This window comes from Fukomys damarensis, unplaced genomic scaffold (assembly GCF_012274545.1).
Source record: "Fukomys damarensis isolate Sample0158 unplaced genomic scaffold, DMR_v1.0_HiC HiC_scaffold_1, whole genome shotgun sequence".
NCBI lineage: Eukaryota > Metazoa > Chordata > Mammalia > Rodentia > Bathyergidae > Fukomys > Fukomys damarensis.
Genome location: NW_022900913.1, coordinates 43,667,180 through 43,691,550, shown reverse-complemented (window position 1 = coordinate 43,691,550; position 24,371 = coordinate 43,667,180). Strand labels below are relative to the sequence as shown.

Here is a 24,371-nt window from a genome sequence, read left to right as displayed (position 1 = left end):
TCCTCTTAAAAGTTTATAACAACATGATGCCCAAAGTGACATAGAATATCTATGTCCTGCGATTTTTAATTGCGTCCCTGCTGTTCTAACATAATATAGTTCTTCAAGTTTTTAGTTTGGGTTGGAGTTTCCCTTACTACATATACTTGCACTATATAGTGGGTTATAGTTTCAAAAGAACAAGGGTGTGTATATTCTTTCATGATGACTGTTATTAGCATGGCTTGTCTTTTGAAATCACTTATTTTTAGGGTAATAATTAACAGATGTGATTTCATAAATCTTTTTGAAGTGTGCCCCAAATATGCCAGAAACAAAATTAAAGGCAAACATTTAAGAACATTTATTTTCAAGAAAAACAACTTTATGAAGAAAAGTGTCACATAGCAATAAGAAAAGTTAGTAATTTATATAAGAAAAATGCAAGCAGAAAATAAACATTTTTAAAAGACACTTAAAAGAATGAAAGAAAAACTAAACTGAATTTAAAACTGATAATCAAAAAGCAATGATGTCAAATATGGCAGAGTTCAAGGAAATGGGCATTGCATACTCTCCTGCTGGAAGTGTAAAATGATCATACTGAGAATGTCAACTTGGTAGCATATTGTAAGCATCTTGATTTCTATTACTTGGCGTTTAATATGGTGAAGTATTTATACCATTGGAAATTTTTGTTACTTATAATAGCAAAAATAATCAGAAAATAGAGAAGCTAGACAAAGAGATTGGTAAAACAAATTACTCCTAGTTCCTACTTACAACCAGGTTTCCAAAGTAATTTAAATATTTTATAAATGATTCATAACCTATAAATGAAAATATAGGTGCTGATATAGCATGTATTTCCAAAAAATATGGAATACATATATAGGAAAAACTAGAGAGTTACACTGTCAAACTATCTCCAACTACTTTTCACTCTTCCTGTCTTTTCTTTCAGGAACGTTTACCTGCTAAAAATATATATTATTTTTGAAATGTATAGTATGTCTAAAATTTAAAGGATTACTCTAAATGCTGCCTATTCTTTTTCAGTTAAGTCTTTTTGTAGGAAAATTCCAGAAATGATTTAAAAGTATCAGGGATAGAAATTGCAGATATTTTATGGGTCTAGCACCAGAACACACAGGGATAATGAATATCTAATCATTTAAAGGCAGTAATTGCAGGAAAGCAAAGAAGAAGAAGAGAAAGAGAAGGAAAAATAGAGAGAGAGGAATAAAAAGAGAAAAAGAAGAGAATGAAGAGAAAGAAGAATAGATACAGAATTATAGAGTAGAGCTTTCTTGTTTTGTCTTGATTGCCATCTTAAATGCTAAAAATCAGAGAGGCTATGTGGAGCTGTAGATCAGGGTAAGCGTGTTTGTGTTATCTGTATGAGGACTCGGGTCTGATCCCCAATACCACAAAAACAAAGAACCTCCCCCCAAAAAAAGAATACTCAAAAAGGATACGAAAAGATTCGTAAGCCTTTTGGTTTTCCAAATAGGATGCTTTCATATATAAGAAAAAACCCAGGGTGGGTAATTAGAAAAGAAATATTAAAATCCACTTGAACTGGGAAATAAAAATGTAAAAAATCATTCTTTGGGAGGAGGGGGTGAAGGGAGAGCAGGGGTAAGGGGAAAAAATGAGAATCAAGACTTGTCATGTGGAGGTACAAGATCCCAACAATAAATGTAACTGTACCGTATCCCTAAAATGTACCAATAAACTCAATGAAAGATTAAAAAAATCGTTCTTTGAATAAAAAAACTAGATAACACTTTTTCCACATGCTATATAGTTCTTTTATAGGTACAGTTCATTAATTATGCATTTGACAAGATAAATAAAAAACAGTAACCTGCTCTATTAACAAAAGTTTCTTTCCTAATAAGACTTATGATTTCCATATGCCCCCAATCATTCTTTTCAGCAATTAAGGTGATATAGAGAACCATATACAAACTATACAAAGGCATGCATTTAAGAGGAACATATGAAAAGATTTGCCATAACCAAAAGCAAGAATGTTGAAACTCTCTGTGCCTTCCTCTCCACAGTGGTCTGCCAGTGCTTTCCTGAGGCAGCAATGTGTCCTGAGAACTGAAGAGAGACAGTGCCAAGGACTGTGATTCACTACTTTGTAGGTGATTCACTTTTCATTGGAGTCTGGCAGTTTTTTTAAATCTCTCCTCATTAGAGAAGGGTGAAAAATGATTTAACATAATTGAAAATAGACTGGAGAAAGCACTTTTGGTGACTGTGGAGTACAAACAGTGCATTGGAGTATGGAGAGTCAAGTAAGACAATCCAAGAACATAAGTAAGGCAAATCAATGAAGTAAAAGTAAATAAAGGGACAAGTGTGTAAGAGCAATATGGTGGTTAATCAAGATGTGAAAATGTTAGTACAGGAACCAAAAGGTAGGGTTCAAAATTAAAGGCATGACAGACACCTGACCAGAAGCTATGCTGTATACAGAGATGAACAAGTAGGAGCACAACAGTAGTTTCTGCAAGGACTGAGACACAAAGAAAACAGAGCTAGGCAGGAGCTCATCTACTGGGGTACAAGAAGGAAGAATAAAGGAGTGCAGTTTCTAGGAAAGTGAAACATCAGGGAGATCTACTTGAAACTGAGCTAGTGAACAGTATGTTTGATTTTATACAACTTTTCATCCAAGAAAGATTGCTATCCAAGTTGAAGTGTATTCAAAATAGTAATAATTAATTCAGCTGTCCCAAATTTGCAGATTTAAGAGCAAACAGCTGGGTCAGAGATTTAGCTCAGTGGTTCTGGCAACTGCCTGGCAAATGCAAGGACCCGAGTTCGATCCCCGATACCAAAAAAAAAAAAGAGCAAACATAATTAATATAATGTTCACTTTGATCCTTTCTCAGATTTCCTTAACTTGGTGATATTTAATTGTTAATATACTTGGAAATTCCCATGTCCACTTTAATGTACTTCCCAAACATAATTATAAATTAGAACACCAGAATTAAATCACATGTTATATAACATAAATGTAATGTTACATTGTAACATAAATCAATATAAATGTAACAAATGTTACAAATCTCTTCCTGTTCTTCCATTACCAACACCATGCATTGTCTATAATCTAGTGAATGCTTCCTTCAGGAATATCCTACTAACTATGTTTTGAACTTCGACTGCTTTTTCATGCTGTAACAGAGGGGGCATTTATTTTCATTTATATATCAGAAAAGGAAGCAAAAGCTCAAGGACAACTGTTCAGGAGACAAATGTTCTATAGCCTTGGGGGCAGAAGAGGAAGCCAAGAAGAACTGGAAGATGTACAAACCCTAGTCCTAACAGCCACATGTACCAGGCCAGTCATAGGAGGTTTCTAGGCTGAGAAACAATGAGTCTGAATTTGATCCACAGAATGACAATCGTCTGTCTGGTTTTTTAAAAAATATCCAGTTGTCTAGAAATCATTCCTATAAGCTCAGGGATCTGTGCCACTTGCCAGATGACACAACTGAAGAGAAGTCTGTGTTGGAGGCAGGAGTCTGCCTAAATTAATTCACTTCCCTGCATCCTTTAAATAATTGTGCTCAGATTTAGATGCATTCATTTAGAAAGCTTCCACTGAGGATGAATGGCACCCTTCCTCCATTACAACCCTTGTTTTACAAGAGACATTCTTCCTTATGAGTTTTACCATAAGCTATTAATTCCACTACTTTAATACATTTCTTCCTACTTTGTCCTTTGGAAAAATAGAGACGAGATGCTTACCTTTACATGCAGAAAGATACGGTCATCCCTAGATATGCAAGGATTGGGCCAAGGAACCACAGGGATACCAAAGTCTTCCAATGGTGTAATATCTACACTGAATTTAGGAGTATCCTCCAGTTTACTTTAGATCATCGCTAGAATACTTATAATATCTAATACAATACAAAGGCTATGTAAATCATTATCATACTGTATTATTTAGGAATGATAACAGGAAAACAATTTGTACCTATTTAAAAATGTATGCATTTTTCCCCCAAATATTTTTGACCACAGTTTGTTGAACCTAAGGATGCAGAACAGGCTGACTGTATTTCAGTGTTGTGTCTCAAACATAGATGGATAAAGACATCTAATTCTTCAATTCATACTTACCACAGGGATAATAAACTTTGTTGACTCTCAGATTATCTTACATCAGACATTCACCTTACTGAGGTACACAAGTTAATTAACATCAACAATGCACTTTTAACAAAAAAAAATGTTTCTCTTCTGCACAAATCATCTGATATTCTGTGACTCCCATTTGTACAACTGTTCTTTTACCCCAAATGGAAATCTTTTTCATGAATGACTGTTTTTTGTTTTGCACTAGGGATCAGCAACCCCTACCACTTTTTTAGTACATTGTATCAGCTCTTTTCTGCTGCTCTGAAACAAAGGTGAACCTGGGTTTTGTGAGTTTCTACAATTGGAGAGCACTCAGCAGCTTACACAACATCTAGCTTTCTGCATGTAGTGAATCAGAGAGGTATGTTTGTTCCTATTACTGAGGGTGGAGCAATCTGATATAGTAGTCTGCTATTAACACAAGGACATTTCAAAGAGATAAGGCATAACTATGATGTGTTTTTACTTGGTCTAAACCACAAATAACAAAAAACTAATATTTCACTGGTCTTACTATCTATGAAGTACAGTGTTAAGTACAAGTTTTATTACTCATAGCTATATTATACGGTAAATATTCCAATTGTGTCCATTTTAGAGAAAATAAGAAGAAACGGAAGGTGAAAGAAGCTAGGAAGACTCTAGAATGGAACTGATTGAGGATTTGCACCCAGGCAGGTTGTCATCAGGGCGATGGCTTTAACCAGAATGGCACACTGGTTCTTGGAAAGTAGAGTTCTTCCAGGTCATCTTCTTTCCCCCCAACTTTTCAAAGGTATAAATAATATTTCTCATCTTGAACAATAAAAGTAATGAGAAAGATGAATGATGTTATTATGGCAAACTGAAAATAGATGAATAAAATTTGTGGTTACAACTAAACAAACTTCTCAGCTAAATCTTTATAGAGTACGTAAGCACAAGCCTAACACTGTTAGATATAACTATGCTTATTCAGAGATCCGGCAAGCACGGATATCACCTATGGGCCAATCATGACTAATCAGGATGATACTAGGAGTCCTGAGTTAAACAATGTACAAATCATGACCCATAGGAGCTCATAACCTAGTGGAAGAAACAGATAAAAAGCAAGAATCCAAACGACAATTTATTCATGGATCTGTGTTAATACGAGAAATTTTATTTGGTTTGAGAAGATTCTTTTCATAGATTTGGCAATGTATAATTATTGTCCTCACATTAATTTGTTCCTTTTCAGTATCTGAAAAGAATGTTCTTATTAAATGTTTTATTCGTACTAGTTAGTGTGGATAACACAAATATACAAGTTACAGTAGGGTAGTGGCAGAGTCTACAGTGGGTGAGACGTCTTAAACATATATCTCCGCTTTACTTTTTTCCCTATCATCTAGTTTTATGATACCTTCTGCACTTTCCATAAAATCTGTAACTTCCAAGGTGATTTACTTCATAGAAGTAGTAGAGGAGAGATGTCCTGTAGCCCTCATTCTAAAAGACATTAAAGAGAAATGATTTTTCAGGCTAATTCCTCCCTGTCTTTGTCTAGCAAGTTTTGGGAAGTTGAAGGAATGATACTCTGGGCTCTCTACACTCTTCTCCACAAAAGAAGTCTGTTTCCTTTAGTCATTGGGATTTTTAAGACATAGCTCCATGACTTATAGAAAACATGAGAATTACTGTGGTAAATACCAAAATTTGAAGAAACAAATCTTTCTTTGTTTAGGATGGAAATAGTAATGGAATAACTCCATTTTGAATCATGGCATGTTCAAAGACACTGAACAGAAAAATAAACTGAGGAATGGAAAATGGTTCTGGACTTCAAGATCTAAGAATGCAGTTAATAGGAGGGGAAGAAAAATCAAAAGTAAAGTGTGCAACCATTGGGAAGTGGAACTATATTTGATCTTGAAGAGAGTGAAAAGTCGCAGGATGGTAAGGAAAGCAGAGAAGGAGATTGTTACAGTTTAGATCCAAAATGTCCCCCAAAAGTCTCATGTGTTTAGAAAGTAATTGGATCGTGGATGTGTCATACTCATCTGTGGATTTGTCCACTGATGAGTTCAGTAGCTAAATGTGCTGTTAGGATGTAGAGTATGGTTGGAGGTGGGTCCCTGGGAGTATGATGTGGAAGATCATATTCTTGTCCCCAGCTCATCCTTTTTCACTTTGCTTCCTGGCTTCCATGGTTTGAGCAGTTTTCCTCTATCATGGACTTTTGTTATGCCATATCTGCCTTGTAGCTAATCGACCATGGACTGAATCTTCTGAAAACCATAAGCCAAAATAAACCTTTCGACTTTTAAATTATAAGTGTTGTGTATCATAGCCCAATGATTGGAATGTGACTAATAAAGAAAATTGGTGCAAGAGAAGTAGAATCATTCCTGTAACTGTACCTGACCATGTGGCTTAGAAGCTTTTGGAAATGATTTACAGGAAGAGTTTGGAAACCTTTGCAGACACCAGCTAGAGAAACCCTACAAAGCTATATATAGAGTTTGATGGGTGATTCTGTTCAGACTTCAGAATTCTCATAAGAAAGAGCCAGAAAAGAACAAATTCAGGAGATTTCAGTTGAGAAGTAGGATTTCATTAGCAGTCTTGTCTGCATCTGGCTTGTGTCCTAAGACCTCCTGCAAGTCTGAATTTAAAGACAGTGGACTAATTAATTTGGAAAAGGAAAGGCAGTCCAATGTGCTGGCTATAGCATTTGCACTGCTGGCTATTTTCTTCCAGATTTATAGAGAGAAGAGGGGGATTTAGCTCAGTGGTTCCGCCACCTGCCTTGCAAGTGCCTGGTCCTGAGTTCGGCCCCTGGTACAAAAAAAGAAAAAAAGTTCCTCTAAGAGTCAATAGAGTATAGTGAAAGCCAGGACCAGAGAGAGAGGGATATTAAGTATTCAGTATAACACAACCTGAAAGATGGTGTCAATATCTCTGAAATTGGCCAGACTCCACCCTTCATAGGCCCAAGGGCATAAAAGGTTAAATGCATTCAAAGACTTTGATTTGAGAAGAGAGCTCTAAGGTACTGCTCATTCAGGAACCCAAGGAAAATATTTTCCAAAATTTAGCTGTTCAGTCACTCAGAGGCCACTTCAACCATGATCCAAGGAGGCCTGATTACTGCTTGAGGAGGTGGCAGACTTGGGGTCTCATATGTGGTGATGGTCTTTCAGGTATGAAGAATTCAAGAGTTGTGGGTCAGGAAGGCTTCCACCCAGATTTCAACAGAAGGACTGAGAGGGCAGGCAATGTGCCTCTACAGGGCAATGCATGAATTTGTAAGAGTAAAGCCAAGATGCAGTAGCAACCCTAGAAGTTAGAGACATGGAAATGTGGAACTTCACTGAGGAAAGTCACTGGCAGTAAACAGAACCATCTTAAGAAAGAGACCATGTAGAATGTAGCCATCAATGCCGTAAGGGCAGAGTTGCTCAAGCCCTTTGGAACTCACATCACACCACAACCCATCCAACCTAGGTCCTGGACACAGAGCCACAGGATTTAATGTTTGTCATGCTAGCCTTTGGTCTGATTCCTTTCTATTTTTGCCTCATGCTATGACAGGTTGGAAGTACTTAGCTTTCTCTTTGATTTTTATAATGGCTCACAGGTAATAATTTGTTTTGAGTCTCAGAGATTTTAGACTTGGACTTTTTGACAAAGCTGGAACTGTGAAGACTTGGATGACTCACAGAGTTTACTAAATGCATTTTTCACAATGAGATAAACAAGAGCTTTCTGAGGACCAGGGATGGAAAATTATGGTTTAGATCTAAAGTGTTCCACACTGTTTCATGTGTTTGGAATGTGATTGGATCACAGGGGAGCTATATTCAGCAGTGGATTCATCCGTTGATGAGTTGATTGTACTATCAGAAGGTGGGATCTGTTTGGAGGTGAGTTACTGGGGCATGAAATGGAAGAGGGTATTCTTGTCTCAGGCTTCTCCTCTCTTGTTCTGCTTCCTGGCTTCTAAGCAGCTATCCTCCACTATGCCTTTCCATTATGCTGTTTCTGCCTTAGAGCCAAGCAAGCATGTACTAAACGCTCCGAAAATCATGAGCCAAACTAAATCTCTCCTCCTTTGAGTTGCAGGCGTTGACTATTTTGTTCCAGTGACAAGAAAGTGACTTACACAGCAATAAGGAGCAAGTAGACACTTTGTCAGACAAAGAATGTTGAAAGCTGAAGTTTTGATGCTATTCTTCCAAGGATATATACCCTCTGTCCCCAACTACTTTCAAAATACCCTACAGCCAGCAGTATCATTTTAGACAACTTAAGGTTGTTCTCTGGCTCCAGAAATCATGGAGAGATCTTCAAAGCGTACCTTAGTACTATAACCTTGAATGCTATCCAGAGATAGAAACACTTTCATATTGCTCGAGTCATGTCATCAGCAAGGTCATGTTAAAATGGCTCAGCAGGTCTTGATTTTTCTCAGTCCCTGGACAAGAACCTTCTCTCCCTTAATCTCTACTTGCAGCCTTTTATAGTTATGTCATTAAAAAAAACTCAATTTAGAGTTTAACTCTCAAATCCACAGCCACAGACCTCATTAGAGCTTTCACGGGAGCTATCCACACAGCAAGCGAGAAAAATGTTTCCAATTCTCACCCCTTTGTTTCCAATTGATTATAAATTTGTGACAACTTTAGTGGTAGAGGTAAAATCATTTTCCAGGAAAATGGATGAAACTGAAGGACACTGTGGTAAACAAAATAAGTCAGACCCAGAGAGAAATGTATTACATGTTTTCTCTCAAATGGAAACTTAAAAAAGATCACCTGAAATCAGAAGAGGGACTATAAGGGACTGGCAAGAGTGCTGGAAAGAGAAGAGAGGAGAAGTGGGTAGAAGGGTGGGTAGATAAAATCATTGCATGATATATGCATGTATGGAAAAATCACAACAAATCTAGTTAACTTAAATAACGATATGGGTAACAACTGTAATAAAAAATACAAATTCCTTAAAAAAAAAAAGAAGAAATCTTTGAGCTTTGTCTCAATCTGGGGGTTGGTTGCTTTGAAAATTTGAGGAGGGGGGAGAAAAACCTTTCAGAACTATTCCTCTTCATAAAAAGGAAAACAAGTGCAAAGGGTGTAGCCTAATAGAGTGTTCACTTATGGCCCTGGGTTCCAGGTCCAGCACTACCCCCAACACAAAACAAGCAAAACAGAGGACAGATCTGTTGGCTTAACTGAGATGAAATCATTTATATGAGCCTGTGTCTCCCCCTCATATGAGACAAAGTGTCAATAACATGCCCTAGGAAACTGGGTCAACCTATCACATGGGTGGACCAGTGCAGGGACCAGTGGAGGGATGGTGACCCCATCATTAAACTTACTGCTAAAAGCTCACTCACTCATTTGGTTCACACACCACTGCTTTAAATTTTAAATACCACTGGTGTATATAAGACATTAGTTTACCAGTCATGTAGAACTTCATATAAATTGACATTTCATTTGTGATAGACTTTGAGAGAATAGGATTTCAGAATCCAGGAATCTTCTTTATAGTTACTATGATCCTTTCTCAGAATTCTTCCAAGAAACCCAATGGCATCTCCACTCAGATACCGAGGCTGTAAGAAAAGTGGGGGCTGCGGTAAGCTGGACCTATCATGCTCATTACCTGCCCCTCCCCTGAGCATGGTTAAGATGGTTACTCCAGGGAGTCATATTGCAACAGTAGTAGTTTTAAGCTTGGAGACCCCTGAAAGGGTTTACCTGCCAATAGTAGGAGTTTTCTAGTTAGACAACAAGGCCTCTCTGTAAGGATGGACCTTGTCTATGAAGAGCTCCTGTGACATATACCAACACCACTGAAACCCTCTGCTAACAGTATTAGTGTATTTTAGCACACTCTATGACCCAGGGTGTGGTGCTCTAAATGGGCTCTGTGGGACACTAAATGGCTTCAGAGGCCTCCAGGGTTAAAACTACTTTCTGAAGTTATTATATGCCTTTTACATTCTTATGTTCTCATGAGCATACAGTGGAGTTTTCAGAAGTTACGTGATACAGCAGCAGACTGACAGAATGGGAAAGAAGACATAAAACTCCAAGTATCCTCATTAAGACAAACACTGCAGATAATTTGCAAAATTGTGGCACATACCCATAATCCTAGCACTCTGGCAGGATGAAGTAGAAGGATCACAAGTTAAGTCCAGTCTGGGAAACACAACAACTTAGCAAGACCTTGTCTCAACATAAAACATTTTTTAAAAGTTGGGAACATAGATCAGTGCGAAGGCCATAGGTTCAATTTCCAGTACCATATACGTACACAAATAAGTAAGTAAATAAATAAATGTATTCTCACTAATTTTGACTTTCAAAATACATTTTTTCATTAAGATATATTATTTTGTTTACATTCATTGGGCTACTATTGTTAATTTTAAATGAACTAGTAGACATTTAAATTTTTTTGTTTTAATTTCTACTAAAATAATAGCAAAGGTATTCAATAGATATAATCCATGTACACACAGTCTTCAGTGTCCTCCATAATTTTTATGAGTGGAAATGAGTCAAAAAAAATATGACAGCATGAAGAGAGGTACACTGCACATACTATATTATCTCAAAACAATGCTACAAGGCAAAATATTATAGAAAAGGAAGACCAAGGTATTATATGGTTAATTCATTTGCCTAGAGTCAAACTGTCAGACATTTGAAATCCAGTACTTTGCTTTTTGCTGTGTCATTTTGTCTGCTCTTGAGGTGTCCTTGTGCTTAGCTTATGTGTGAGAGAGTGAATACAGACAATGACCACACCAAGCATGAAAATAGAACTTTGACCCACAATCTGTGGCATTCTGCCCAGGAGACCAATGTTTTTATCTATAATAAACAACTCAGGAAGCCAGACTGCTAGAAGTAAATTACACCTGCAGGAGGCCAAGCTACTCTCTCCAAGTAATGATCTAAAAAACTGATCAGATTGTTACTTCTGTAACAATCAGCCCAATTGGGGCCGGTTTTGATTAATGACAAGCACCTTCACTAATTTTTGTCCCTGCTGCCAATTCAGGGCCAATAAAAGAACGCCAAACACACACCCTAACCAATCATATAGAATGGGCTGCTTCTGTTAGCCCACCTACAGCCCTCCTACAGCCTACAATGAGGGACACAGAACTTTCCACTCCACTGGCTGCTTTTAAATCTCTGCAAGGATGAAAGTGATGGTGGCTGAGTCCTTTGCCTCAGCAAAGCCTATTCTCACTTGAATGGCCTTTGTTTATTTCTACTTTTTTTCTTGGCCATTATCCTTTAAGTCACTGGAAGATAACTCCAGAGTCTAGTACTCTGCAAGCACATAACAATCACTCCTAAATATCTGGTGCTTTAAGAAAATTATGCTGGCAGTTGTTTGACTAAAACACAGCCACTGCAAGGCTCTCTGGCTATATTCTCCAAGATATCCATCCCATGGCACTGGCTCCACATATTTGGGCTTCCAAGACCAAAATAATACTAATAATAAACAAATATAAATGGATAACTGACAGATGACTGTCTTTTTTTTCTCTGAAAAAGGTTTTTAAAAGAAATCTATTGTCTACCAGATTACCAAAAGGAGGGGAAGGAATTAATAATAATAAATAATATTATTTTAATTTAAAATGTTTGTTAGAAATGGAGTGAGCGTAGTTATGAAAGAAAGCATTGCCCTAGTCTTCCTTCAGAGACATCTTTGTCCAAGGCCAGTATAAGTTACAGGCTGGTGTTTAGAGACATTGCTCTTGCAGCGGGGAATGTGCTTGGCCTGGAAGAGCAGAAGGACACTCTGAGTTCCTATCTTTGGGCCACATACATGGCTTTTCTGGGTGCTGTGATGAAACCACAAACCTCATGACTTTTGTTGCTGAAGTTCTGAGGTCATTTGTCTACCATTCTTAGAGGATACTGGAGCATCTTAGAAAGGGTGAAAGAACCTGAGGCCAAGTGTTATTTTTTTCCCTACAGACATACCCAGTTTTGGGTGAAAATCAAATTATACCATTATGAAGAAGACATTAGCAACCATATGGGGAATCAAACTACAATATCTTGTGACATCGGAAATTCCAACAATTGCCCACTGGAAATTAGGCAATACCACGTAAAAAGTCAATGAAAAATGAAAGTTATAAAATGCATTGTATTATTCAAATTATCAGTGATATGAATATAAGGAGAAAATGCAATACAACTTTTATAATTTAATTTCCCTAACATGAGTATTTAGGGTATATGCCTTCTTACTAAGTGAATTTTAAAGTATATACCTTTAATCAAAATCTACTTTCTTCATTGTGTTGGATATGTTCCTTTGCTTTCAGTGATCCACTCTTTACCAAAACCAGCCATACTCTGTGCTCTAGAAGGCTGACTTGTGAAAAGCTAAAACAGATCCAAAAGGAACGTTTAGTGAATGGGAGCACAGGCAAAAAAAAAAAAAAGATGAGAATGCCAGAGGCCAGAGAGCCCACGAATGAGAGGCGAGGCCTTTGTTACCAAACTGATCACAGTGACTGTGCTCTAAAAGGCCCAGGCTCCCATGTAACATCCCTCTCCTACTGTGACAGCTATGGTTCTCTCTTGCCCCTCGGAGCTTCCCTATTTGCAAGGGAATGCCAATAATTCTATGATACTTTCTCTGGGGTCTGCAATGTCTTTGATTACTTCCCTAAACCCCATAAGCACCTTTGGAAACTCTCCAAACTCTCCTAAATTACCTTCTGTCTCTCCATAAAGCCCTGTCTGATTCTTTCCCTCTTTAGTTCTTTTTAATTTTACATTTCCTTTTTATTTTATATTTACTTTGTGTCCTATTGTTTTGCATATGATGTTTCATAAGTATTCTAAGACTGACTCAGTTGATTCAAAGGTGGGAAACTCCTTAAGGTGAGAAATCACCCTCATGTCTACATAGCCACTAGCAGCTTGAGCAGAGTGATTTGTATCAATTGATGCTCATATTTGTCACCTCTTCCGTCCTCCTGGTTGAGCTGCCACAATGCTGTACTTTTTCTTTAAATATTGCTTGAAAACTAAATATATGTACTAGTTAAATATTTAATTTGCACCATAAATCGTTTATATGATGCTAGAACAAGTGGTTAGTTCAGTTTATCTTTAAACTAATCACTGAAAAAATAACAACAGGTGATTTTGTGGCAGAGGCATAGCTCAGCTCACATATCACACCAGAGCCTGCCAGTATCATTAGGCAGTTGCCTGAGGAAATACTTTCCCAACATTTTAACAACAGCTCTCTATGGATCTACTGATTCATAATTGTTCTGTTCTGGGCTAGACAGTTTTATGAGCATTTAATAAACAAGCTGTATGGATTTGCCTGTCCTGTGCAGTGGATGATGCAATTTAAAAGGAGAACCAAGACCTGTCATGTGAAGGTCTTGTAATGAATGTACTGTACTGTATACCTAGATTGTACCAATAAACTCAATAAAAAGAAAAAAATGCACAGATGGATCTAAAGACCAGGAAACATGTCAGCAACACAGCAAACTGCACTTGGGCATATTAAAATTTATCAGTGGCTAGTGAGAGAAACATGGGTTCCAGAAGATGCTTCATTTACTTAGAATTCTTGGGTATTTGGCCAGGTTAGAACCTCAAAATTTAAGTTACCCATATAAGTTACCTGCATTAGAACTGGAAATTTTGGCTCGAAAAGTCCATTGGAAGTTTCAAAAGCATCGAATTAGATAGGTGAGGTTCATACTGGTAAAGATAGGACTACTAATAATGACCTTTTTAATTAAGCACTTATTATGTTTCAGGTATCATGCTGAGAATTCTATAAATATCATTTTACTTAATCTTTGCAATAAGACTTTAGGTAAAGTATAATTATGCCCCCAGTTTACAGACAGAAATACTGAGGCATGCTGACAAACTAACCTCAATGTATTTACCCTGGTTAAACATTTGGGTTTGTAAATACATGGAGATTACAATAAAATAGGAAAGGAGGCATTTGTAAGTCAAATTAGACTTCTCAGTATCCTCCTTGCACACTGAGCCACTTTCCCTTTCAATTTGGCAAACAGTGACAATGAAATTTGTTTATAAGTAAAAAAATGTAATAGATGTAAAAAAATTTATAACAGGAGAAAAATGTAGCAAAGACGTGAAAAGTGGCAGTTGGACACTGAAGAATGAAAAATATAAATAGACAAGAATACAGAAAACATCACTGTACAAATACTAAGTAGAAAAGTCAGCCCCAAAATATTTATTCATACTAATATTTCGGACAGTCAAGGTGTTTTACCTATTTTTTCTTAGACATATTGGGGTTTGAATCCAAGGCCTTTGCACAGAGCTATGTCTCCATTCCTTTTTATTTTTTATTTTGAAACGAGAGGCTTACCAAATTACTAAATTGTCCAGGCTGGGCTCAAATTTACAATCCTCATGCCTCAGCCTCCAAGAGTTTTGGGATTACAGGCAAGCACCACCATAAACAAAAGGGTTTTTCTTTCATGTTCTTATTTTTATTTTCTTCTTCTTCTTCTAAATCTTCCTATGGGAAGTAGATGCACAGAACTTATTAGATAGAAGGATTTTCCATTCTAAAATTTAATTTGTTTAAAGTGTTGCCAATTTAAATTTTCAATTATCTAAAAGTTTAGGCGAAATTGCCATTCTCTGATACCAAAGATGGTATTCTAACTGTCACAAGGTCGGAGAACTGCTTGGGATAGAAGTCTTGGACAAGCTGGGCTAATATGCCTATAATCGATATGCACAAAACAATAGCATTATTTGTCTATTTTTTTCCATGTGCATTTCTGGAAAAAAAAACTGTCTCTATTTATTGTTGGCACTTCCTGATTTTTAATTTTAATTAGAGTTACAATGCTTAACATTACTGTAAAAACAGTGGAAAGAACTACGTGACTGGGGGAAATCATTTAACAGCTCTGAGTCCTAGTTTCCATCTATCTTTCACAAGAGCAGTATTAATACCAACATTTCAAAGTTGCTGAAAACATTAAAAATAAATAAGCGGAGTCTGGTCCAGAGCATTTACGAAAAAGTAGTAGTTATAAAGAAAGGGTGTGGCAAAGGGTGTGAGGAGACAAAGCTCAGGCTCGGATCTGCTGCCCACTTGTCAGCAATCGGAGCTGGAGCAAGGCAGCCACTCTGTGCCTCAGTTCACTCGCTGGTGAAGTGAAGGTAAGAGCAGCATCTGTCTCACAAGTCTTTTGTGAGAATTAGATTATTTACTACCTATAGAACACACACGGCTCTGCCTGGCACATAAGAGATTACTCAATGCCAGTTTTTGTTTTGCTTGTTTTTTTCATGACTCCAGCCTTCATTTTATAGATAAGATAGCTGATGTTTCCCTCACGGTCACACAGAAAATCCCTAAGTCCAGGTGCCTACTCCAAGACCCCTTCTCTAGCCCAGTTTCGACACCTTTTTCCGCATACTCCTTCTATACAACTGCTCTTTTGCAGTCATTGCAATTGCTCCTCACCTTCCAGGTGCCATGCATTCCCCACAGCCAAGCAAACTAAGTTTCCATGAAAGCAAAGATGAATCACGAGGAAGCTGATTTTAATTAGGCTTTAGTTTCTTTCCAAGTGGGTCCCAGCAACATGTTCAAATAATCACCTGCTTTTTGTCCACTTTGCAAAAGATATTTTTGTGTCTTTCCATTGAAATAACTAACACATTGTAAAAGAGCATTTATAATAGAAAATACTTAGCATCCAAGAGATAGGTGTCATTCTCACCTATTTTACAAGTGAATCAGTGGAGGCACAGAGGAGATGGGGCTTGAGGTCAACCAGCTATTGAGAATCAGGGGCAGCATTTGGACCCCATATCACAAGACTCCAAAATCCTTGCCCACCTTCTGAGTCACTCTGTTCCTTGGCATAATGCATTTGTTGATCCCTGGGTGATCCTTTCTACATGTGTGCTTTCCTTTCTTCTCACATAGCTGGTAAACTCTATTAGGCTCAAAACAAAGTCTTTTCTATCCTCTGTATTTTGTCACTGCTGGGATGAGTACTTTAGACACAGTGGGATGCAGAGACTGCTGCCTTCAGCTGCCTGACAGAACGAATGTTTTCAAGCATCTTGACATTTCACACACAGTATCCACCTCCCGGGGGGCAAATGAAAACTTGCTTTTCTCACCCCTCAGGAGAAGCAGATGCTAAGTTACAAGAAATGTGATGGGAAAAAGAATATGCATATGCCAGCACCAAGAAATACCTTGTAGACTGTTGCTGGCTCCAGTGGTTCTGACAAGAAGCTTGCCTGGGTAAGAGCATGCAGGTCCCTTGTAAGAAAAATATTGGGTTTAGTGTGTAAATACCAAATAGTTTCTCTGGTATGAGAAACTGAAAGTAAATGAGGATCAAAATGTAAAAAGATGGGGCCAGGGATGAATGAAGCTCAGTGGTGTGGCACCTGCCTCAGACAGCACAAGGTCCTGACTTCGGTACCCTGTATCAAAAACAAAAACAAAAGGTGCTGGGGATTTAGCTCAGTGGCACTGCACCTGCCTTACAAGCACAAGGTCTTGAGTTTGATCCCCAGTACCAAAAAGAGAGAGAGAGAGTGAGAGGGAAGCCCAAAATGTATAACAGATAATATGAAATAGGAAGAAAAGGTCCAAAGCGGAAGGGGAAGTAGGAAGGGGAAGGGAAAGGAAAGAAATGGAAAGGAAAAAATATGAAAAAGGAAAATAACGGAAACAAATCTTTTAAATACGGAGGTGTGGAAGGGTTGAAGGGAGGGCAGGGAAATGGGGAAAGATAAGAACCAAGATACATTATGTAAAGATACAAATTCCCAATGATGAATGCCATCAGACTGTGTACCTAAAATGTACAAATAAACTTAATGAATTAAAAATAAATTAATAAATAGACTACAGGGTTTGAACACCACCTTGAAATCAAGTAGCACGGTGACTACACTAGATGAGGACTAAACCCACAGATTACAGGCAGGAATATTTTCCCAAGGCACTGATTCCCTTTTACTCACACTCTTTCTTCCACCTGCTTTTGGCTGTAGGCATATTCTGCAGCAGTGGAAGCAGGTATCCAGACATGTGCAGGAAGAAGTCAGTTGGATGTGTACCAGACATTCCTACTGTGCATATTTATGTGTTTGAAACACAAAATGGATAACGCACAATGTGCTCCTGCTGACAGATAGTAAGTGTAAAGCTAATTTTTTGGCAACTATAAATATTTTCTTGGAACACGTAATAAGGAAATTCTGGAACACAATCATCAATTACATTTTGTGAAAAAAAAAAAGCATTAACTTGGGTTTAAACTATACAAGATCCTCTGATAGGTCAGACAAATCTTGACCCCCCTGGACCTCATTTTTGCTGTGTGACCAAATAAGTACATGAACCTTGGACACAGTGCCTGGGTTAGAATCTTGCAGCTGACATATTTTGTCTATGACCTTGGGAAAAGCACACTGTCTTTCTGATTCCCCATTTTCTCATTTATAAAATAGAGCCATAATACCACCTTCTTTTAGTGAGTCAAGACAAAAAATAAAATTTAAAATGCATTTATAAAGTACTTAAATTATTAATATGTCCTAGACTGTATAAGAGGTGCTATTATAATGGTACTATTAGTATTACTGAGTATCAGTAAGTGAATTGAGCTAGAAAGTTTGTAAGATCTCTTGCTGACGCAATGTTCTCTATCCCCAAACGCTGAGGCCCAGAAATGTATGAAGCCTGTGATTAAAGCACTGATTCCACATCTTTCAGAGTAGAATCGGTGAGAGAAGCTGGCTCTAGGACTCTGAGAACATCACTGTATTAACTATCTTTCATTTATTTACTTTTTATTCTGCTATTTTGACATCCAAGGCCTCACTGATCCTAAAGAGACTGCTAATCTCTGGCTAATCAGTTCCTAAGGACAATACACTTCACAGGAGTGTGGTTTTCAAAGGCAAACCTGGCCATCCAGAGCTCACACCCCAACCACCTCTTGACAAAGGTCTCATACTGAGTCTCTACAGGTCGTATCCCAGCAGGGCCACGTACCCAACAACCAGGGGCCTCCGACCCTGCTGAAATTATCCAAACCAGCCAATCCTAAACCTGGTTACTTGCCTCTCTGACTCTTTCCTGCAGAAATCACAGAATGAGCCTCCTGCCTTCATTCTCCCTCCTTCTCCTGACCATCCTGGCAATTCCTGGTTACCCCCTGTTCCACCATAACTATGTCCCCCTCTCTTTTATATGTAATCTCCCAAACTTTCATACTTAAGTAATAATAAAACATATTTTAAAGTGCCTTTTCCCCCTAGGCCTCCTTCAGGGAATCAAGGCTGCTTTCTCTGGTTGGGGTTGTACAACCTCCTTCTTTAGATTCTGACATAGCTACTACCTGCACACACACACACAAACACACACACACACACAGACACACAATTTAGTTGCTATGAGTCAGAATCCCCTTTAGCTTGAGTAGCCTCATAATGAAAGAGCAGATCACATTTTTGTGATAAGGAAGAGGCCTCTCCTTCATGCAGACAGGCACAGTTCTGAGCAAGAGCAAAAGGCTAGTGGAACTTGAATGGAGAGCAGCCCCACCTAAACTCTTAGCTGGCATCCTTGTCTTGCGCACAACCTGAACCTCTCTGTGGCAGCTTTAGCTTTTGAACACTCTGGGTATGACTGTCCCAACAACTTGAGAATGGGGAAAAGAGAAAGTAAGAATTATAAAACCTTGTCCTCATTTGTAAGGAATTGGTAATCCCTTCTACGACTCCTCCCAACCTAACTGAGCTGTGCCTTTCTCAGGCTAAGCCTTCCATTATAGTCAGTCCTCGGTTTTAGACTTTAACATATAGAGTCAATGAAACAGGAAATTTCTGAGGCCTAGGAAATCATCATTTATTCAAAGAAATCACACTGACATGCCTGACCTAGACACTGAAAATACATACAGATGATATTCTTCTCAGCAGTGGATACCATACTATTTTTCAATCTTTTCCTTGGGAAGAAATCTACTCTACATAGCCTTTCTAAAATTTAAACTCTTTTTTTGAATTAGAAGCAAAATATTATAAATTCCAGCTATGAAATATTTTTCTGAAATTAAAGTGAAAACCCCATATATCTTTCTCCAATATATTTCTAACTGCATTAAATAGACCCTAAAAGGAAACAAGGAGCCAAACATTTGGCATCTCTAAGATTTTGAAAATTTTTCATTTGAGAATCATAAAAAAGTAATAAAATAAAAGTACAGAGCCACCGACTTAGCTCAGGGGCACCCTACCTACCTCACAAGTGCAAGATTGTGAGTTTGATCCCTGGTACAAAAAAAAAAGTATAATAACAAATGTTAAGATGATGAAGGATAGAAGAACTCATACAAGTGAAAGGCAAAGTAGAAATGAAGGATGACATTTCTCGAAACAAGTTGATGCCAAGGCAGTAATTAACTTCCACAGACAGGCGATATAACATGTCCAGGAAGAGATGTCAATGTTGTATGGAAATGCCTTATTTGAATCTGAACTGTTGACAATCAAGCAGTCCACTCTGTGGAATTAGAAAATTCCTGTGTAGAGCATGAAAAAACAAATCATCATGGTATAAAAAGGAGGGAAGAATCCCACCTGAGCTCTTCCTTCCTGACATAATAGCAATACTGCCTCTAGATTGATTTTTTCTATGACAGTAGGTTCCATTGACAACCTGTGAGACATCATTTTCAGAGCACAGCACTTACCTTGAGAGTGGAATTCATGCGGTAGAATCACACTGGCTCAACTAACAAAAACCCTAGATATTAGGTTCTGCTCTGGCACTGAACACACAGTGAGATCAATTTGCTTAACTTCTCTACATCTTAGGTTTTTGTTAAACATGGTTCTATTTAATGGATGGTTAAACATTAATAAAGTGATCAGAATCATATCAGTATCTGCAAGCTGTCTTCATAAAATTGGTAGTGCAGTTGGGATAACCATAATGATTTTCATAATATGAAACAAATTTTGCTTCTTTTGCTTTGAAATATGTAACAGTCTGAGATGATGTGGACATCTTAATGGGCTAGTTAAATATTAGTACAGGTGCATACCTATACTATATGCTGGGAAGAAAAGTTATTTGGTTATTAAAACATCAAGAGATGACAAACAATCAGTGTTAAATACGTTCCCAAATACATAATTTGGCCATATTCTTAAGCAATAACTACATACAACTACACATTTTTCAGTGCATTTGTATCATAAAGCAAAGATCTCTTGAATTACAGGAACACCTAGGTATACTTAACTGTATTACTTTATTTTTTTTATTGTATCTTCCTCTGCATATTGTACTTCATAGAGATAGTCAAACTGCTTCAGAAATATTTTCAGTATCTCAGGATTCACTGCCCAAAATTGTCATCTTCGCAAACACTAAACTTTTTAAGACTTTTTCTTAATTATGGCAGTAAAATTAAAGGAACAAGCCCACCATTAGAATTTGCAACCTAACCTGGAATTTTCTATCATTCACCATGTATACCCCTAATTAAGTTACCTTGTCCACCTTCAGATAGGGATGATGATAAAAATAAAGTTGAGTTGTTCTGAGAATTGTGAGACAAGGCATAAATAATGCTTATTCAGCAACTATTAGCTATGCATAATTTTAAAAATTTGGTATTGTAGAATACAATTATTCATGTGTACTAATTTCTATCTCCAACTATACTTCAAATTCAGTATGCACAATATATTCATATACTTCTTTTGAGTATTTCATAATCTGATAGACCAGATAATGTACAGTAGTGTAAAACTAATTTTTACTCCCCTAGAATCATATATATTTTTAAAACACCCAATATACCTTTTATGGCTTCTATCCAGATGTCCCCCCAAAACCTCATGTGCTCATAGGTATGGCTTTTCAGAGCTGTTTGTATCTAGGGTGTCTTACACTGGGATTATGGGTATGGTACTAAATTAGTCCACTCACTGAAATTAGCATAGTTCTAGGTATGGATAATAGGAAAGCCCATCCTGGGTGTGGGTGGCATCACTCAAAAGGCCAGAAAAGAAAGACTTGCTGCTTTGCTACTGCCGCCACCTTTTTTCCCTGCCATGGACTGTTTCTCCTTTGCCATGCCCCTCTGCCGTGCCATCCTGCCTCAGAGTCAGTGGATTATGCACTGAAACCTCTACAAACTGCTGCTGAAATAAACCATTCCTTCTTTAACTTGTGAACGTCCAGTATTTTGTCTCGGCAATGAGAAAAGTAATTAAGATACCGCCCAAAGAGGAATAACTTATGTCTTAATTGCAAAGATATTAATGCCCATTAAACTGTGTTACTAAGAGAGAGAAAGGTGCAAATCTCCAAAGTTGCTGAGCCCTGACAGGGTTGTAAGTAACCCTAGAATAAGGGAATGAAGCCCTTGAATGAGATTCAAGAGTGGGATGACTCTAATAACTCTTGGTAGTCTTTAAAGAATTGTGCTGAATTATGGACAATTAGACCCCATTCTGAACAGAATGTTATGTCACAGGCTTTACGTGAAGTTACAGAAATTGAGAAATATGAGGAGGTAATAGAGTAGAAGCAGCTCAAGAATCTGAGTTGGGTTTCAGTTATATCACAGAAGAGTAGCATTCACAGACAGAGCAAGACACAGACAGAAATAACTGAATATCAACACTTAAGAAAAATGAGTGCCCTGGCATCCACACTGAGTACTGTTCTGGTTTAGATCTAAAAGAACACCAAAAGTCTCATGTACTCAGAGGTGGGGCTTTCATAAGGCGATTGGGTCACAGGGACACTATAGTCAGCAGTGGATCAATCCATTGATGAATTTGTAGTCGTATGTGCTGTTGGAAGGTGACGCCCATTTAGAGGAGGTGGGTCAATGAAGGTATGCTTTTGGAGGGTGTCTTTCTCTTACTGTTCTCTGGCTCTCTGCCTTCCTGGCTACTATAAATTGAGCAGCTTTCTTTCCTCTGCCATTCCTTTTCACCCTGCCATTTCTGCCTTGGAGTCAGGTAACCATGGACTAAACCCTCTGAAACTGTAAACCAAAATAAACATTTTCTCTTTTAAGTTTTGCCTGTCAGATATTTGGTCCAGGAATGAAAAGCTGACAAATACATGTGTTTAAAAATATTTTAAGTGTGATAAATAATTTATATTATTTGAAACATATCTGCTTTATAGTAAAGATGCATGATTTTGTACCTCAACAGAGAATTACTATCAGAAATCTAGACTGAAAAATTTTTAAGACTGCTTAAATACGCCGTGTTGCTATTGTATCTAAATGATGCTAAAACATTTTTAAATATCTCAAAGATACAAAAAAGAGAGAAGAAATTAGCAGCTAGTAGCTAAAGGAGTGATTGCTCTTTAATATGAACAAAAATAATACTGTCATGGAGTTAAAAGATGTGTGTATGCAGATTAATTTAATTTTGAATCCACCATTGCCACTGAGAGTTACAGGATATTTTTAAGCCTGAATATGAAATTTTTTTTTGTTGTTGTTGTTGTTTTGAGACAGGGTCTCACTGTGTAGTTGAGATTGACCTGGAACTCACTATGTATCCCAGGCTGGTCTCGAACCCACAGCGATCCTCCTGCCTCAGTCTCCCAGTGCTGGGATTACAGGCGTGCACCACCACACCCAGCCTGAATATGAAATTTATCACATGACAGTTAGTTTGCTGAAATTCAAAAGGAAGAGAATTGAACAGGCCCCAAATGCAAAACAATAGATTTTGCTCTTTTTTCTTCAAGACACAAGAGATGTTTACTGCTATTGTCACTGACTTGAGTCAAGTTCTAAAGCAGGGATCTTCTCAGCAGCTACTTTAGAGAATCGTGAACATTGAAGATGCTTCACCTGAAGTCTAATTATCCAAGTTCTTCTGTGAACTCTACATTTAGCATAAGTAAAAGAGCAACAATGTATTGTAAACTGCCTAAGAGCTCAACTATGTATATATCTGAATCATCTAAGACTTTTATTTTTTTTGGTACCAGGGATCGAACTCAGGTCCTTGTGCTTGTGAGGCAGGTAGTGGCACCACTGAGCTAAATTCCCAGCTCATCTAAGACTTTTAAGGTGTTAAAGAGAATTCAGTGTGTGTGTGTGTGTGTGTGTGTGTGTGTGTGTGTGCATGTGCGCGTGTGCCCTGTATATATTAGTAAAAGGTTCTCTAATTTTAAAAAAGTTTAAATGCTACACTCTGGTATTTGTCTTACAGTTTTCCACATTTATAAAAGGAAGTTTATTATCAGTCCTACAGATCATGGAACTATCATCATATGGTCGTTGCACGTCTCAGACTCTTAGGAAACATCTGTTAATACCTCCAATGAGTTTGAGTAGGAGAGGTATAAATTAACAGGAAAAAGGGGACGAAAGTGAATAAAGAAACATTCTACTTGTCTACATACCATGATATCCATAAACTATTTAACTCTCTTGGTGTGACTGATTTTTTTGGTTACTTCAATTCTTATATTACTTTTGACCTATTACTCACATACAGGGATTGATCACAATAGTAAAAGACACATTGCCTTTAATCCTCCTCAAAATATAGTAATGTCCTGGTTCATGAATGCTTTGCTCTACAAACTGTGCAGTTCACAAAAAAAAAAGTGCCCCACAAACACCTCATCGGGGGACAAACATGACCACACAAACACAAATGCAGCCATCTTCCTCCAAACTATAAAACAAACTAAGTGCATAAACTAAGATAACACTGTAGCCAACCCCTCGTGTTAGATGCACTTAATGGTTCTAGCCATTTTCTGAAGCAGTCCTGGAAGTCTTCTAGATGCCTTTACAAGTTGTGATAAAAACACCGTGAATATTGCTATGAGTGCTACTCAAAGGAAAGACAAGCTTGAAAAGACGTGGTATGTCCTTATCCATCTTTTCCCCTAGATCAAACACTGTACATCTGGCTTTTCCCCAAAGTCAAGAGGACCATGAAGGATAAAATTTTTAATTCATGCAGAACATTGAGGCAGCCACAATGGCACAACTAAAGATGCTTACAAAAGAAGACTTTCAGAAATGCTTTGGAAAGTAGCAAGAATGGTGAGATACATGTGTTTGATTGGGGGATGGTATTTTGAGGAGGATTGCCAGCAGGATGTCTTTTGCAGTAATAATTTTT

At 37.6% G+C, this 24,371-nt stretch overlaps 1 protein-coding gene across 6 annotated transcripts in view; it reads right to left on the bottom strand.

The window, feature by feature from the left end:
* Rab3c (RAB3C, member RAS oncogene family) overlaps positions 1 to 24,371 on the bottom strand; it is a 267,116-nt gene that overhangs the window by 200,941 nt on the left and 41,804 nt on the right. The window lies entirely within an intron of this gene.